The 16725-nt window shown below is 32.8% G+C and overlaps 1 protein-coding gene and 1 long non-coding RNA gene across 3 annotated transcripts in view; one reads left to right on the forward strand and one right to left on the reverse strand.

Moving 5' to 3' along the window:
• Positions 1 to 16725, reverse strand: part of LOC111506332 (Adipokinetic hormone receptor) — a 330108-nt gene that overhangs the window by 249219 nt on the left and 64164 nt on the right. The gene's annotated exons all lie outside the window — the stretch shown is intronic.
• On the forward strand, positions 862 to 12744 carry LOC141487284 (uncharacterized). Its single transcript, XR_012468307.1, has 2 exons — positions 862 to 1133; positions 12494 to 12744. It is a non-coding gene; the product is annotated as an uncharacterized lncRNA (long non-coding RNA).

A 16725-nucleotide genomic window follows, 5' to 3' on the forward strand; every position in this document is an offset into this window, starting at 1 on the left:
TATACATAGATGTAAAGATCATGCAAAGAAGTAACATTCAGACACAAACTGAAAGAAACAGCCCTCCTGAAACAGGTACTTTCATATAAACATTGAATTACACGGAAGAAAAATTATTTCATATGAACACTGAATTATAAAAAACACTTTTTTCTAGTCAGTTCGTATTTCAAACATTCGTTATGGAATTGAATACTCTAGAACAGAAATTAGGAATGATTGCTTTGATACCAGTTGAAGGAAATATGAACACGCCTAGAATGATGTATCTGAAAGCTGCTACTTCCAGGTGAGAGGTAACTCCTTCAATGCGGTGGACTAATATCGAATGTTTCGAAACTCTGTCTGTCAAGGAAAAAAGCTTCTTATATGGTTGAGAGATGTCATAAATCCGTTTAGGTGAATATAGAAGCAGATGTCTTTATGCAACACATCAATAGCATGAAGCCATTAATATTACTCACGTCAGAGGAGAAATCAGTAGAAATGACATCATATTTCTCTATCAAAAATAAAAGAAATCATGCATATTGTCTCTATGATGAGACCAATACAAGGCTCAACTATGTACTATTTTACATACGACAAACGACAAACCTCAGAAGTCGAAACTTGTGCGAGCTAAGGAATAACGAGGTCTTACCTTTTAACGTGTGATTTATAACTATTTCTGAATAAATGAAATTTTTCTCTACATTTCACCAGAAATGATCTTATCTGAAGTTTCCAAAAAATAGCTCCAACTTGTAACAGCTACTTAAGCGTTAGAACAGAATGAGCATGACTGTTCAGGAACACCCTGTACTGTCCATTAAATGTAATGAATTTGCGGTTGTCTACTGACAGTTAAAGATTGTAGAAAGTTCGGCAGGCAAACCATTCTATTCACTCCATAAAAAGTTTCAAATGCCAGGGTATTGAAAAAAATGGTTCTCCAAGTTTGAACGAGACATTTATTTGAATAAAGTAGCGAACAGTTCACGAAGAATTAAATATGATGGTGATTTATCTGATGTTAAGTACACTGGTTTTCATGTTTCATTATGTAGATACGTTGTGAACCTATTCATTACATTTGGTGGAAAACTAGTACCTTGATTTGGATTAACATTTGCTGCTGCTCCTTCATAATCGTAAGTGCAATATTTTCCTCGAAACCTTACATTATTAGGTAGCACTTTTCCACAAAAATTGTGAAGCTGCCAAATTTTGTATCTGATCGAAAACCCTCGTCAAGAGAGGCGGTTTTAACCTGATTTGTATTTATGTTATAAGTTGCATTTTTTGTGCATTCTTGGGTCTTACGCTTAGTCTCAGTCTCAGTTTTGGTATAAGTCTTGGGGCAGTCTTAGTCAGTTGAATTCGTAGCAAAATATTGTTGTACTTTGGTGAGTTTGAACAAAATAGTTTTTAGAATGGAAAAATAAACTCCACATATGCCAATCATTCAATCACAGAGGTACATGAGTTCAATCAAGAATTCATGGCTCTCCATTTCCAGAAGGAAGGTTTAAAACTTAACGTATTGGAAAGTGTGGGATCAAACAAATTTTAAAACTCCTAATAATTTGGCATTATTGAATCTGTTTATTTCCAGGTAAGGGTATTATCAGTATTTTCAGGTAGGGTATTTTCTTTGATATAATTTATTCATATAGGTAATGAATTTATTCCCGATATTTTCAGGCAGATTCATTCATTAGAAAGTAGGCAAATGAGTTGGTATTATGTTAGAGTATAAAATATTTGTAATTCAGAAATAACTTACTATTACGCTTGAGAAAGCTATTGTGAGGCCAAACACGTGTCGCGGCTTTTGTAGAACCCTTTATAGTCAAAATCATACAATAAACTGTATTAGCGAATTGAAAAATGTAGTCACGAGATTGGCAAATTTCAATTTGTTCAACTCCAAAAGTTGGGTTATTACTCAAACTACCAAAAGCAATTTGGAAAACTTTGTCAAACATACAATTTTGAGTTCATATGCAGAATTTCAACTGCTGAAGATGATTCTGATTTTTTTCATTGTACCACTATTGCAAAATAAAACTCAGCGCAATTTCTTAAAAGTCCTTTGTTTTGAAAATGCTTTATAGTGTCACGTTTTCTTTAAAGTTGCTTATTTCAAATGTGTTTTTCTACAAAACCGAAAAGGCTTTTGAAAATAGTTTAGAGGTGATGGAGCCCATTTGTGTTTCACTTTGTATATGGTAACTTCATGAAATATTTATTTTCAACAAGCAGAAAAGATTTGATATGAATACTAACTAGCGGAGCAAGTAGAAATAAAGGGTCCATCGTTTTGAAATTGCTGTGAGATTCTGAAATGAATAAGAAACAACTTATTTATCATTCAATATCTGATCATCATTTTGGATTTGGAGAAAATATATCTAGCCAAAATGCAATATTAGCATTAACATCTGAAATATCTTTAGCGCTCAATGAAAATAAGCCGAGTTTCTCTGTTTCAATAGACCTATCAAAAGTGTTTGATACCGTCTACCACACATTGCTTCCACAAACAATAGAAGATAATGGCATAAGGGGTATTCCCTTGAATCAATTCAGAAGTTACTTCACGAAAACAGTACAAACAGTGAGAATAGATGAAATTATAAGCATTGAGTACTATATTGATACTGGGATATCTCAGCGCACGGTTCTTGGATTTTCTCTATTCAATCTGTACATAAATGACTTATTCTTTCTAGAAAGTAAAGGAAACATTTTAGGATTTTTAGATGACGCAACAGTATTCTATAAGGCAAATATTCTATAAGGTAAATGATTCTATAAGGCAAACAAATTCAAAACCTCAAGAGAAATATTCTCTACCCACCACCTGAAAATTCTTTATCTCGCAATAGTAGAAAGTCATTTACGCTATGGAATAGCATGCTGGGGCGGAGCATTTTGAACACACCTTCGTCCACTTGGAGTAGGTACTACAAAACAAGTTCATATAGAAGTATTTGTTTCGAAAGAATTTTTTTCTTTCGTGTAATTAGTCAATACTCTTCTCAATACAATAAAAAACATTAATATTTCACCACTTCAAAAAGTCATTGAGGCAATTCATATACAGACAGCCAAAAATGATTTCTGATTTTGATGACAAAACAAATTTTCAAATGAAGTTTTTATTAATGTAAAACATGTGTGAAAGAAGAAAATTGTTATTACTTCACAATAGAACTTCATATTATATATCAGTACATCAGGATTATCCATTTCACCCTATTTATTTATTATAATTTCTAACACACCGCTAATAACATTTGTGCCATTTAAATGTAATACAAACAATCTTATACCACTCACACGCATCAACCATTGTATTAATTTATAGTTACACATTTATATGCGTGTGTGCGAATGATTTTTAAATATTTATTTTTAGATTGGATATTTTCATATTTTCGCAATTGTCAGTCAGCATGTTTATTATTTATAAGTTTAATTACATTGTATTTTCTCGAAACAAGTCTGAAAAACACTTATCGATTACTCGTTTATTCACCTTCATCTTCTTATTACATTGTTTTGTATTCTTCATTCCTATTATTATTATAAATTGAAGCCCACTGACCACTGTGTCAGACCGATGGCGAATAACAACCCAGTTCAGAAAAATACATACACAAATCTATAAAACAGGTGTTGATAAATAAATTGGGGTTATATTATTCGTCCACTGAATAACTTTCAATTACAATTGCAAACTTTTGTCAACATCATCTCATTTCATTCTCACAGTAGATGAGATTTTTAATATTCCAGAATTCTAGGAATGCTCCTACAACTAATGTCAGAAAATGTAGATAGTTAGTTATTTGGTACTCAACGTGGGATGATGATGTGGATTCAAAACAGTAGCTCCATTTCTCAATATAATATCATATTGAAGGTTACTTTCTTTCTGTCGTTTCTTTATGTATCAATTAATCATTCTTTTTAAATTCAGCTACGAGTTCAGTGGCATATTTTTGGTTACTTGACTCAACCAAACTGTGGCAATAAATAATTGTGCTGTGATAGTAGCTTCCACAATTTTCTTAATGAAGTTCAATTTTCTATACTTCAGCAGGTAAACAAATTGTTGTGTGAAAATAATATATTGAAATAGTCACGACTGAAATATTGTGCGATACTGAATCAGGATGAATATGTACATTTTTCACAACTTTCAGTCTCAATAGAAAATATTGAAAACAACATTAATTTCTGTCAATAACAGGATCGAATTCGGAGTACTGAATTGGAAACAGGCAGATCCGCAATGAAAAATCAATATTAAAAGTGACAAAAGTGGAACGTGGATTTTTTTTACAGACTCACTGAATTTTTTCTCAATATATACTACATCTGATTTGGAATTTTAGATAGTTCACAAAATAGAAACCTTCAACTTACATTAATGAGATTTATGTATCACTAGCGAACTGCCCCGGTTCTGCACAGGTGTAATGTTGACACAAAATATAAATTTGATCACCGGAAATTTAAGGGCATTACGAAACGGTGATTAAACAATAATAGTATATTATGCAACGATCATGTAATGATGGTTATTAAGACACGAGCATTAACCGGGATACGAAACGAGCCGAAGGCGAGTTTTGTATGGTATATGCGAGTGTATTAATAACCATTACATGAGAGTTGCATACGCTATTTTTTCTAAACCCGATAAATAATGAAAAACTATAAATATTATATTTGTATTGAACACATTTACAGTAATTAACTCATATTTTTTTAAAAAAACACTAACTTAATGGTATTATCATGGATATATGAAAACTATAAAGATTCTAATTATATTTATATTGAATATAACAACTGTAATTAACCTGATCTTTTAAAAATATTGGAGTCGATGGTATTCCTTCTATATCGCTGTTTTTAGACATTTTGATAATATAGGTAGGTAATATGAAAACTGATTTTGACAAATAAAGCAATTAGTTACTAAGGTTAGAATCTAGGACAAACAAAGGAACAGGATTCTTGATTGAAAAATTATGGGTTTCTATTGGTTGATAATCTGTATCGTTATGAAAAATCTGTATCATAATGGATATCATTATGAAACGGATTATGGTCATATAAGTGTATTGTTAGAGTACGGGTGTAGAAAAATTTGTTTTATGGACGCGCCTTTTTTCTCCGCGGCTCACGCTTCAGTTTAAATATTTGAAAATCCTTCCTCATTGCAAATCTACAATATAAAACGGAACTATATAAGAATTTCAGTCTTCAAAAATATACCGGTATGGAGAAATGTTGATGAAAACGTAACTTCATTTTATGAACGCTCCTTTTCCCCTCGGCTGGCTCCCCAGTTGGAATATTTGAAATTATTTTTTTTTGCGCATCTAACACCTGAAAAGCACCTATATACCATATTTCAGGTTCTTAGGGCTCACCAGTACGCATCAGTACGGAGAAACAGAGATTAATGTGTGTTATGTGAGTGACTTTGTCATTTATCAGTTCGGATATCGAAAGTGATGACACCAAAATCATTATGCTAAGATGAAACATCTATAATCATAAAAATTTATTTCTACCTACCATTTGTGAAAATCCACGGATTCGGATTCGGAAAAAACGCATCTGCAAAAACAACTTTCAGAGTTCACCAAATTTGAATATCAAACACTATCACGAATCTATGCAAAACCTACAATAACCGAAAAACGCGACAATAGAATTCAACAAGTTTTCGCAACTCCTAAATGTTAAACAGATTCTGCTCTCGAAGCGTAACGTCGTGAAGTGGAGTTGAGGAGTTGTTCGCACCCCAGCCGCGTAGAAAATTGGATGGACGCTTGCGCTCACAATTCGAAAAGAAGAAGTGCAAGTTGTTAATCACCAAATGTGGGCGTTGAAAATACCATGGAAGATTGCGGACAGTCTTTTGTTTTGTTAGTTGTTAGTGCTCATCAGGAAGTCGTCATTATCAACAAAGCGTAATAATTAGGTGGGATGCTGTTGGATTTCTTAGGGGTGATTTGCCATATTTATCCAAATGAAGAGTAATTATGAGTGAAGTTTGAGCAAATATGATCGTCTCGCAGTTAGACAATCTAAATTTTGAAGCATACAAGAGTATGTATATATATATATATATATATATATATATATATATATATATATATATATATATATATATATATATATATATATATATATATCTTGATACATAAAAATATGGGGATCAATTTAGTATTATATGAAATTATTTGAAGTCCCTGAAAGAACTAATGAAAAGAAGAATTAATAAAGAACAGCTGAAAACAACTATTATTTTGAATATTACTGGAGTTTTTTTCCAACACCAAATCGTTATTTCAACGCCTCGACACGTGTTTCGATCAACGAGTGATCATCTTCAAGAGGAAGATCGAACTGATCTTCCTGTTGAAGATGATCATTTGGTGATAAAACAATTGTTTTTCTTTAACGTATTCCAAAAACACTTTATTGTGAGATTTTCACTAAATTGTTTTACAAAAACGCAACACGTATTTCGCCATACAATGGCTTCATCTGGCGTGTCTTTCCTTTAATATATACCTATTTGAAATATACAGTGTCACCGATAAAGTCCGCATCAAATGGGAAACTTTTTTATTTATCGTTTTATGTGAAATTTGATTTTGGCCATAGAATTTGCTTAAGAATTGATGTCAAATGGCGTCTACAAAATAGGTTACGTGATTTCCTTAACCTGTCAAAATTGACATTTAAAAAAAGAAACATCGAAAAATGACATTATTCTTCAAAATATCCAAAAATATCTTTTTGTAATTTTATGCCCACACACCAAGTTTCAAACCCATGATAAGTATTTCATATTTTCACTATTTTTCTACTTATCAAAATTTAAGCACACCTGAACTAAATCATTTATTTTAACTAAACTCGTCACCGAATTTCTTTTTTTGTAATATAATAATATTTTAAGAGCCTCTTTGATGTTAAAAACAAATTTTGAAAAATAAAAGTTGTCAAACTTGATGCAAAGTTCATCTAGTTTCAACGGGGCTTTCAAAACTATACAGTACTTGAGTTTTTTAATGAGCAAATGGCCTCACAATATGAATTAGAACAAAACGGAACATTAGGAAACATCATTTCGTGATTCTTGAAGCCCATTCAATAAAAGAAAAAACTCATAGTATTTACATTTACCTACTCCGCTAACAACACTAATTTAAAAAAACTGGGTAGGCTGTGAAAAACTATGAAACTACATAATGTGTTTTAGAAAACGTCACTGTCACTGAATAAATTAATGCCCGTTAGTTCAATGTAAAGTATGAAAATTAAAATAATATGTTATCTTTACAAGAAAAAATTGAAATTGTGCTAATTTGTGGTGAAAACACATTGCATCGACAAATCGCTGATATTTTTAACGCAAGACATCCTGGTAGACATGTACAGCAATCCACTGTAAGTAGGATTTTAAAAAAATTTAAACTGACTGGTTCAGTTGAAAATACTTTTAAAAAACGTCATAATCCATCACGCAATAATGATGAGGTTCAGTTGGCTGTCTGCCTGGATGTTATCGAACAGGGAAAATCAAGTATTACCAATATTGTAGATAGAACTGGCGTTAAAAGAGAAAGCGTAAGAGCAATTTTACATAAAAATAAATTCAAACCCTACAAACCCAAATTTATAAATACCTTAAAGGAAAGAGATTTCGATGTTCGACTAGATTTCTCTTTCTGGTACCAAGGAGAAGTAGAATTAAACAGAAAATTTCCTTACAAAATCCAATGGACCGACGAAGCTACCTTCACATCGAACGGCGTAGTCAGTTCCCAGAATTGTAGGTGGTGGGCTCAGGAAAATCCTCATTTCGTGATAGAATGTCGGGACCAATAATCATTTAAAACAAATGTGTGGTGCGGTGTTTTAAATAATCAGGTAATGGGACCATTCTTTTTTAGACACAATTTAACTTCTCAGGATTATTTGCAATTTATAAATACTGAGATCAGTGATATAGTGGACAATATGCCGGTTGAAATAAGACACAGTATGTGGTATCAATGTGACGGGGCTCCTATTCATAGTTCAAGACAAGTCAAAGAGAAACTATTAGAAATGTTTAGGGGCAAAGTTATTGGGCGAAATATGGAGCAAATATGGCCGCCTAGGTCGCCAGATTTAACCCCACTAGATTTTTTCTTGTGGGGTTACTTAAAACAAATCGTTTATAAACAAAGACATTTTCGTGACGTGAATCACCTAGAAACTGTTATTAGAAACTCTATTTTTAAACATAAACCCTGTGAGTATCAGCAACTCGATGAAAGATGTATCAAGAAGGACAATTATCTGCATAGAACGCGATGGAAGACATACAGAAATGTAGTGTATTTAATGTCATGAGTCTTTTTTTCGTGTTTTTTTGCTATTAGGTATAGGTACATGTTTATTTTCAGTTCCTTTTAATTAAGATTAAATTCCACTGTATTTTTTGTTAAAAAAACAATGAACATTCTAAGATAGTGTTTCCTAAGTTTCCTAATGTTCCGTTTTGTTCTAATTCATATTGTGAGGCCATTTGCTCATTAAAAAACTCAAGTACTGTATAGTTTGGAAAGCCCCGTTGAAACTAGATGAACTTTGCATCAAGTTTGACAACTTTTATTTTTCAAAATTTGTTTTAACATCAAAAAGGCTCTTAAAATATTATTATATTACAAAAAAAGAAATTCGGTGACGAGTTTAGTTAAAATAAATGATTTAGTACAGGTGTGTTTAAATTTTGATAAGTAGAAAAAGCAGGAATGCGGAAAAATAGTGAAAATATAAAATACTTATTATGGGTTTGAAACTTGCTGTGTGGGTATAAAATTACAAAAGAAAATGTTTTTATCCTTTGATATTTTTGGATATTTTGAAGAATAATGTCATTTTTCGATGTTTCTTTTTTTAAATGTCAATTTTGACAGGTTAAGGAAATCATGTGACCTATTTTGTAGACGCCATTTGACATCATTTCTTAAGCAAAATCTACTGCCAAAATCAAATTTCACATAAAACGATAAATGAAAAAGTTTCCCATTTGATGCGGACTGTATCGGTGACACTGTATGATTGTGTTTGTAATATATTTCCATTAGACAACGACTGAGAATATGAGATAACCAAGAAATTCATCAGTTTATTTATATGTTTATGTACTTTAGCCAATTTATCAACTATACAGGTATACAGTACGAATACTGGTGAGTGAAACACCTATTCAGAGTAAATTGGATAATATTGCAGATAATTTTCGAAATTATCTTTTTGGAAAATGGGCTGAAAGACAAAATACCAATGACGGATCATGCCAATGTTATTTATCAGATACCTTGTTTCGATGGTGATATGGCAATTGGAGGATAAACAAAGATATTTCTTTTTAAACCAGATCAAAAGCACATGAAGATTATGTTCTGAAACGAACCGAAGAAAAGATAATAACACAGTATTGAGTACATCATTTCGAGTTGGATCACAAGTTCGACTTCAATTCGAGTTCAATTCGTGAAAGTTGTGAACAAAGTAATCAACTGAAAATACAACTTTTTCGTCGCTTGTGTTTTTTTCATATCTAGCTTTGTTTTTGAGGAGAAAAATTGAAGCCACTTTGTAAATCATGAACACCTGCTTTGAAGATCAGCTAACAATGTGTTTTGTTATATCAGTCAAAGTTGTCAATTAGCAGTGATTCCATCATGAATAATTTCACTTACGCCAAAATGGCTGAAATTTATGGATCAGCAAATGAAAATGCGGATGAAGCACGAAGAATCAACAAGGACAGATATCTTATTTGCTGCGATTGAAAAAGATCCTTCAGATAGTATTAGGAAGATTGCATTGCAGCTGAAAGTCAGTTCAAAAACCATATGGACAATTTTAAAAAGAAACCTCCTATACCCAAATCACATACAGCGGGTCAAAGCTTTTCTGCCTCGAGGTTTTCATCCAAGATTAATGTTCTGCAGTTATTCGATTCGTACGATGGCACACAATAATAATTTTTCATCAAATATTTTATTTGAGGACGAAGCAAATTTTTTACGAGATGCTATCAAGAACGTCCACGATGACCATTTTTGGGCCGACGAAAATTTCCACGTTGTTAGAGTCATTTTCAGTAACAATTTTTGGTGAAAGTTTGAGTACGAATGATGGGTGACTACCTAATTGGCCCATTTCTTCCAGCAAGATTAACATATGAATCCTACACGGACGCTATGCTGAAAAAAGTACCGGTACTTGTATGAGACAACATGTGGTTTATGCATGACGGGGCTCCAGCTCATTTTCGTGTTCTTGCTCAACAACTCGACATCATCTACCCTAATCGCTGCATCGGACGTACAGGACATCAAAATTGGCCAGCTTGCAGTCCTGGTATGAATCCTCTAGATTTTCATTTTTGTTTTCATGTTTATGAAAATCCTGTACTAGATGTGAATGACTTGATGACTCGAATAATTGACAATTGCAATGTCATATTCCAGAATACTCCAGTTATTTTTGAACGTGTTAGACAATCAATTACAAATCCATTTATTCCATCATAAGGTGGATATTTCGCTCATTTACTAAAAAATGGTTAGTAGCGTTCTTTTTTTCTCAATATTATTGGCTGTAACGCCCACTGAGACGCCACTGGACCTAATAATTTTAATCTAGTTCGGGCTTAAAAAGCGCTTCATCATTTCAAATAACTGTAGCAAATTTCAACCAAATCGGTGTAAGGATATTCATGATATTCCATAAATACCGTTTTTGTGAACTTCATAAAGGCATTCAATGGTTTTAAATCCCACCTCTACCAATCTATCTATTGTGGAAATTATGGTTCAGATGATCTCGTACAATCAAACTGAAATAAACCATGTTGCATGCATGTTGCATGCATGAACCACATGTTCCAAACATGTTCCAAAAGTCTATTCAATTCATTCTAAAGGAAGTCCAAATAACGATCGCCATTCAATCGTTCATTTTGAACGAATGGTCCTATGAAATCGTTTCCCATGGGGATTTTCTTTGGCCAATATGTGGAGATTATAAGAGTTGATAACTCCATCTCTACTGAAACTTACTTCATCAGTGAATGAAACTCGATGAATAAAAGTCAGATCATCCCTTTGCATATCCATGAACCGATTGGCATATTCCAGTCGTGCTGGAAAGTCTTTAGATGTCATGGCGTGTACCTTCTGAATGAGGTATAGGGGGGCGGTTGTTCCCTAATTATCCTTTGAATAGTGGACTTGGATGTATGGAACTGTTCTGATAGATTTCTGATGCTCATTAAAAATTCATCAGAGACAGCTTCTAAAATATTTTCCTCCAATACAACGGTACGCACAGCACTAGGAGTATCCTCGCCATCTCGTTTTGGCAAAACTGTACCTACGATAATATCGAAGTAAAACCACATGCCCCAATTAATTGTCCATCAAACGTATATGTCTCTCTCAAGGTGCGATTCTGTTGTCGTTACCGTTCGATTGGGAAAATGCTTGGAATACAGACGACGAACAGTAGAAAATGTTCGTCAATAAAATGCATGCATATCTGTATATTGGTTGAATGTAAACTGTTCGCCATGTCAACAAACTACAAAATATTGACACAATCGCATTCTAGTTTCTCATTTTCAATCATAAATAGTTTATTTTTTTCTGAAATGTTTTTCATCAACATCTGCGAAACAAATTGAAGATAACAATTATTCACCGGATATTTTTCAACCAATCATGTGCCGTCGTTTTTATTAGTATAGGTAAATTGGCGTTTTTTTCAGATTAATTTATTGGGTTAAAGACTTTCTCCCATCAAATTAAACTATCAGTGAAACTCCTCAATATTTTAGCTGTGAATGAGAATTTGAAACATTCAAATGTTGAGTTTCATTAGATTCAGATAACACAACACGAAACGTGATTATTCCACACGTACATACAAAATATGGATTGAATTCGATATTCACGTAGCTTGTTAATTTAAAAAAACCACGAATCTACAGAACTTGATATTTCATTTGTATTATCCTTTTTATGTTGTAGCATCAACGTTATCCTAATTATTTCTGGTGTGAAAATTGTTCATTTCAAATAATGGTAGGCATCTCAGGTTGGATGTAGAACAAAAGTGCATTAAAATTCGTTGCTCTGATAGATTTTCCACACGAGTATTTTCATTCGGAAAGATGTCTAGGTAACCTGATTTTGTTAAAAAAAATTGGAAAATATCTGTCATTTCAAAGTTTTGGGGTGTGGACCCTCGGGGGTAGTCCATTCCTGACTTTCTAGCAAAACAAATGACTTCTGCATAAAAGTTAATCAAAGCAATTTATTAATTTGGTCATTAACCAAAATTTTGTCGATTTTGAATATTCACTTGACAAGTTATCAAAGATTAACATTTTTCTTTTTGTAACTTTCAGATCCCGTAACTTGGTAACGATAGATTTCAGGAACAACAGTTATATGAAGTGCTGGTTATACTTTGACCCCATCTATAGATTCCCAAATGAAAAAGAGGAATTTCAGGGACATCCTGCATAATTCAGATTGATTCATTGTGAACCGGGAGTTTGGACTTCTACTTCCAAAAATAAAGTCATGTTCCATCTTTTTAGGAATGCAAATTAGATGTTTCTTCAACGTATACGTATACGGAGATATTTCAATCATATATACGAGTATAATATTACCCCTTTTCCCTCCATAATATTTAATGAATAATAGTTAATAATGAGCATTCAAGTGTTCTGATAATTCAAAATTACTAGACCTTGAATTCGGCGAGTCTTATTCATGTTCAACTGATAATTATCTGCTCATGAAGTACACTGGATTTTAATAAATTCAATCATGAGATAATAGAACCAACCAAACTGAATCGAATATTGTATAGGAGCCACTTCTATCACTGTGTTTTGTATTCATTTGTTTTAGATATCCAATCTCAAACGATATATTTCATTTCTGCGAATTCGAACGATTTTTTTCATTATCGAATAACCAGAAGCATTTATTCCTTCTGGGTTAATCAATAACCAATTTGAAGCAGCACGAATGATGTTTCATTTTTATTCACATTTCATTGATTCCATATAACCATTCATATATCCTGAATGGATTGTGTGATGAGTGAGTTTCTCACGTGCATTATTGATGAAACATAACCAAACTTGGATATACAGTATGTAAATGCTAAATGGAATAAATTCATTATTTCAGTTCTGGTAAACATTTTAACAAAATCCCGAAACACGTCAAATTTAAATTATAATTTGACATACTTCAAGAAAAAAATGCCACTCCTATTTCCAACCTCCGTCGAATGCTGGTACAACTCCCAATTTTTTGAATGGAAAGTATAGGCTTGTGATATATCATCTGAAAGGTCTCTTCATTCTCCATTCAAAAATCGCTTTCAAGTTCATTGCAACAATTGAGATGAAATAAATTAAAATTATGTGGTTACCGAAATTCGATAGAATACTCTGAAAACCTATTTTAAATTGAGGTATTGATGATAAGAAAGTAAGCAAAAACCATTGCAATATCATTATGTAAATAATTTCCGTGGCAACGTTAGTATAAAACGCCTTGTCAACATGTTCTGTATGTTGAAATATTAGTTGTCAGTATTTCAATTTGAGTTTAAAGTTCGTTAACTTCAAGTCTGACAAACGGAAATGTATAAAATAACAGTTTTACAAATGACTGGTTACGGAGATAAAACCCGAATACAACAGGAAGTAGCTTGCCTATTTCATGAGAAATTTCCTAATTTACCGCACAGGAATAAAAGCAAAATAGAGAAGCCTTTTCGCGAGCTTGGTAATGTGGGGCAGATAAAAAAGCAGCTACCAGTGCAATGAGTGATGAACTCAAATTAGATGTTATGCTTGAGTTTGAGGAAAACCCACATACTTCGAGTAGACAGGCATCCACTACATTCAATGTTAGCCATACATCGAAAGTAAATATATTGAAAAAAAATAAAATGCATCCCTATAAAATCATACCTACTCAGGAACTCAGGAGCTTATTTTTGTGAGCAAATGATGGACATGTTCGATAACAATATCATCCAATTAGAAAACATTATTATGTTTTCTGATGAGTGTACTTTGTCTCTTAACGGTCATGCTAATCGGCAAAATAGCCACTACTGGCCAAAACAGAAAATCTTCACTGGATAAGAACACACGCAATACTCTCAAAAGGTTGATGTTTGGGCAGGAATTGTAGAAAACCATAACATTGATCCCTTTTCCATTGGGGGCAACTTGAATGGCGATAATTATTTGGCACTACTTCAAAATGATGTCATTTTGATATGTGAAGAGCAATGTGTTCAAAACTAAACCTTCTGATTTGAATGACTTGAAATAACGAATAACGCTTGCGATTGGGTCGGTCACGCCTGATATGCCAAAAAATGTTAGGAAACAGTTTTATTTGAGATTAGGTTGTTGCCAAGACGTTCGCGGTGAACATTTTGAACATATACTTCTTTAACATCTATAGTTCTCAGTACTTTTTTAAAAAAATTGGGGGTTGTACCTGTCATTCGAAGGGAGTTGAAGGTAGGGGTGGCATATCTACGTTGAAGAATGTCAAATAATAATTTACATTTGACATGTTTCGGTATTTTAAAAAAATATGTAATATGTATTGTAACTTTATTGAAAGCAGTAGAATATATTTTTCACAGAAAATCTAAAAATACATCAACGGGATTCCAAAGGTAAAAATTAACATTAATGATCACTGAAGTATTATGATGCGAGACTTTACAATACATTTATGTGTGTTTTAAAACATTCAGTTCATTCATTACCTGAGCCAGGAAAAATAAAAAAACACCCCAACAATGGTATACAGGGGGACACATTTTGACATATTCACATTTGATCTAACTTTCTCTATCGCACCCCCAGAGCATGTCACAATTTTTTTAAATGGATCATTTGTTTTGCATTATCAGATGTTCCATGATGAAGAAATTTCAACAAAGTGGAATACATTATAGTCTGAAGCTCATAATTTGAAAGCTAAAAATTTTTGGAGTTGAAAACGAGCCACCCTGAATAAACTTCTGTACAATCTGTTACCTAGGTTTTATAGGTGTTTTTGTGAAGTATACTTCAAAAAAGTCTTATTTTGCCTAGTTAAGTTTGAATTCGATATTTTCTCCATTTTGTATTTGTCTCATTCTACAATAACGATTACCTACCAAGTGAAGTTACATTTAGTCAAATTCAAATTCAAATTTTTATTTGGTTCATAAAAAAGCTACAGCTTCAGAACATGTCACAAAATACCATCAAATTAACATATGCCAAAAGTAAAATATAAAATCTTCAGAAGATACAGTTCAATAAATATAATAATACAGAACATACATACAATCGTGAAAGGCATCTTTGCTCTATGGTTCAGGGAATGAATGGAAAAAGTCATTAATACCAAATAGGGGATTTTCCGTTAGTAATGTCTTTAAATGATTTTTGAATTTAGTATAGTTCAGAGAACGCACTGTAAGAGGAAAGCATTGTACATTTTAATATCAATAGTATCGTCCATTCTTTGCAACCCGGTTTGAGGTATAATCAAATTATCTTTATTTCTAGTATTGTGACCGTGTATATCGGACACAACAGAGTAACTATTAATATTTTGTTTGACATATAGTAACTTTACAAAAACTATCAGAGAGTAAAGTGTCATTATTCTCAACGTTTCAAAGATTGGTTTGCAGAAGTCTTCAAAATCAGCTTCAATAATAGATCTCACAGCCCTCTTCTGAATGACGAATATAGCATTCAAATGAAACTGCGCTGCCGAGCTCCAGGCAGACAAGCCATATCTAATAATGGATTCGAACAGTGAATAATAAGTAGTTATTGCAGCGGACTGGTTAATAAGTTATTTAACTTTTCTTATAGCGTATACTGCACTATTTAGCCTGACATCTACATCTACACCCAGAAATTTAGTGTGCAGCATGTCTAGGTCGTTTTCTTCATTGTAGTATACTCTGAATTCGAAAATGAGACTTTTGGTTTTTTTTTCATTGAGTAGGAGCTTATTTGTCAAGAACCAGGTTTTTGCTTGTTCCATAACTTCTCCAAGGATTGTAGCCGGACACTCCCCTTTATTGATACTGATGCCAAATGTGGTGTCATCAGCATATATAATTGTCCCGATATTCAAGGTGAACATAATTGGCAAATCGTTAATATAAAGAAAAGGGGGTCCAATATTGATCCCTGAGGAACTCCTCTACTTATTATCTGAGGAGTGCTTCTCTGATTTTCAATACAAACTACTCGAAATCGATTGGACAAGTAGGATGTGATTAGTTTCAGTGCCACTCCTCTTATTCCGTAGTACTTCCTCAGTAGTATGTCATGATCAACACAATCAAAAGCTGCACTTAGGTCTGTGAAGATTCCCAAAAATATTTTGTTCCTTTCAAAACTGACTTTTATAGCACGAGTTAATGACTTGATAGCATCCAAAGTGGACATATTTTTCCTAAAACCATACTGCTGAGGACTCAAGATTTTGTTCTTAGCGAAGTAATTAACTAGTTGATTATAGAGAATAGTTTGAAATATTTTTGAAAAGTAAGCCAAGATTTATATTTCCCTGAAGT

The sequence above is a fragment of the Leptinotarsa decemlineata genome, unplaced genomic scaffold (genome assembly GCF_025532065.1).
Source record: "Leptinotarsa decemlineata unplaced genomic scaffold, Ldec_3_MD MMD2_tig00078422_RagTag_RagTag, whole genome shotgun sequence".
Taxonomy (NCBI): Eukaryota; Metazoa; Arthropoda; class Insecta; order Coleoptera; family Chrysomelidae; genus Leptinotarsa; species Leptinotarsa decemlineata.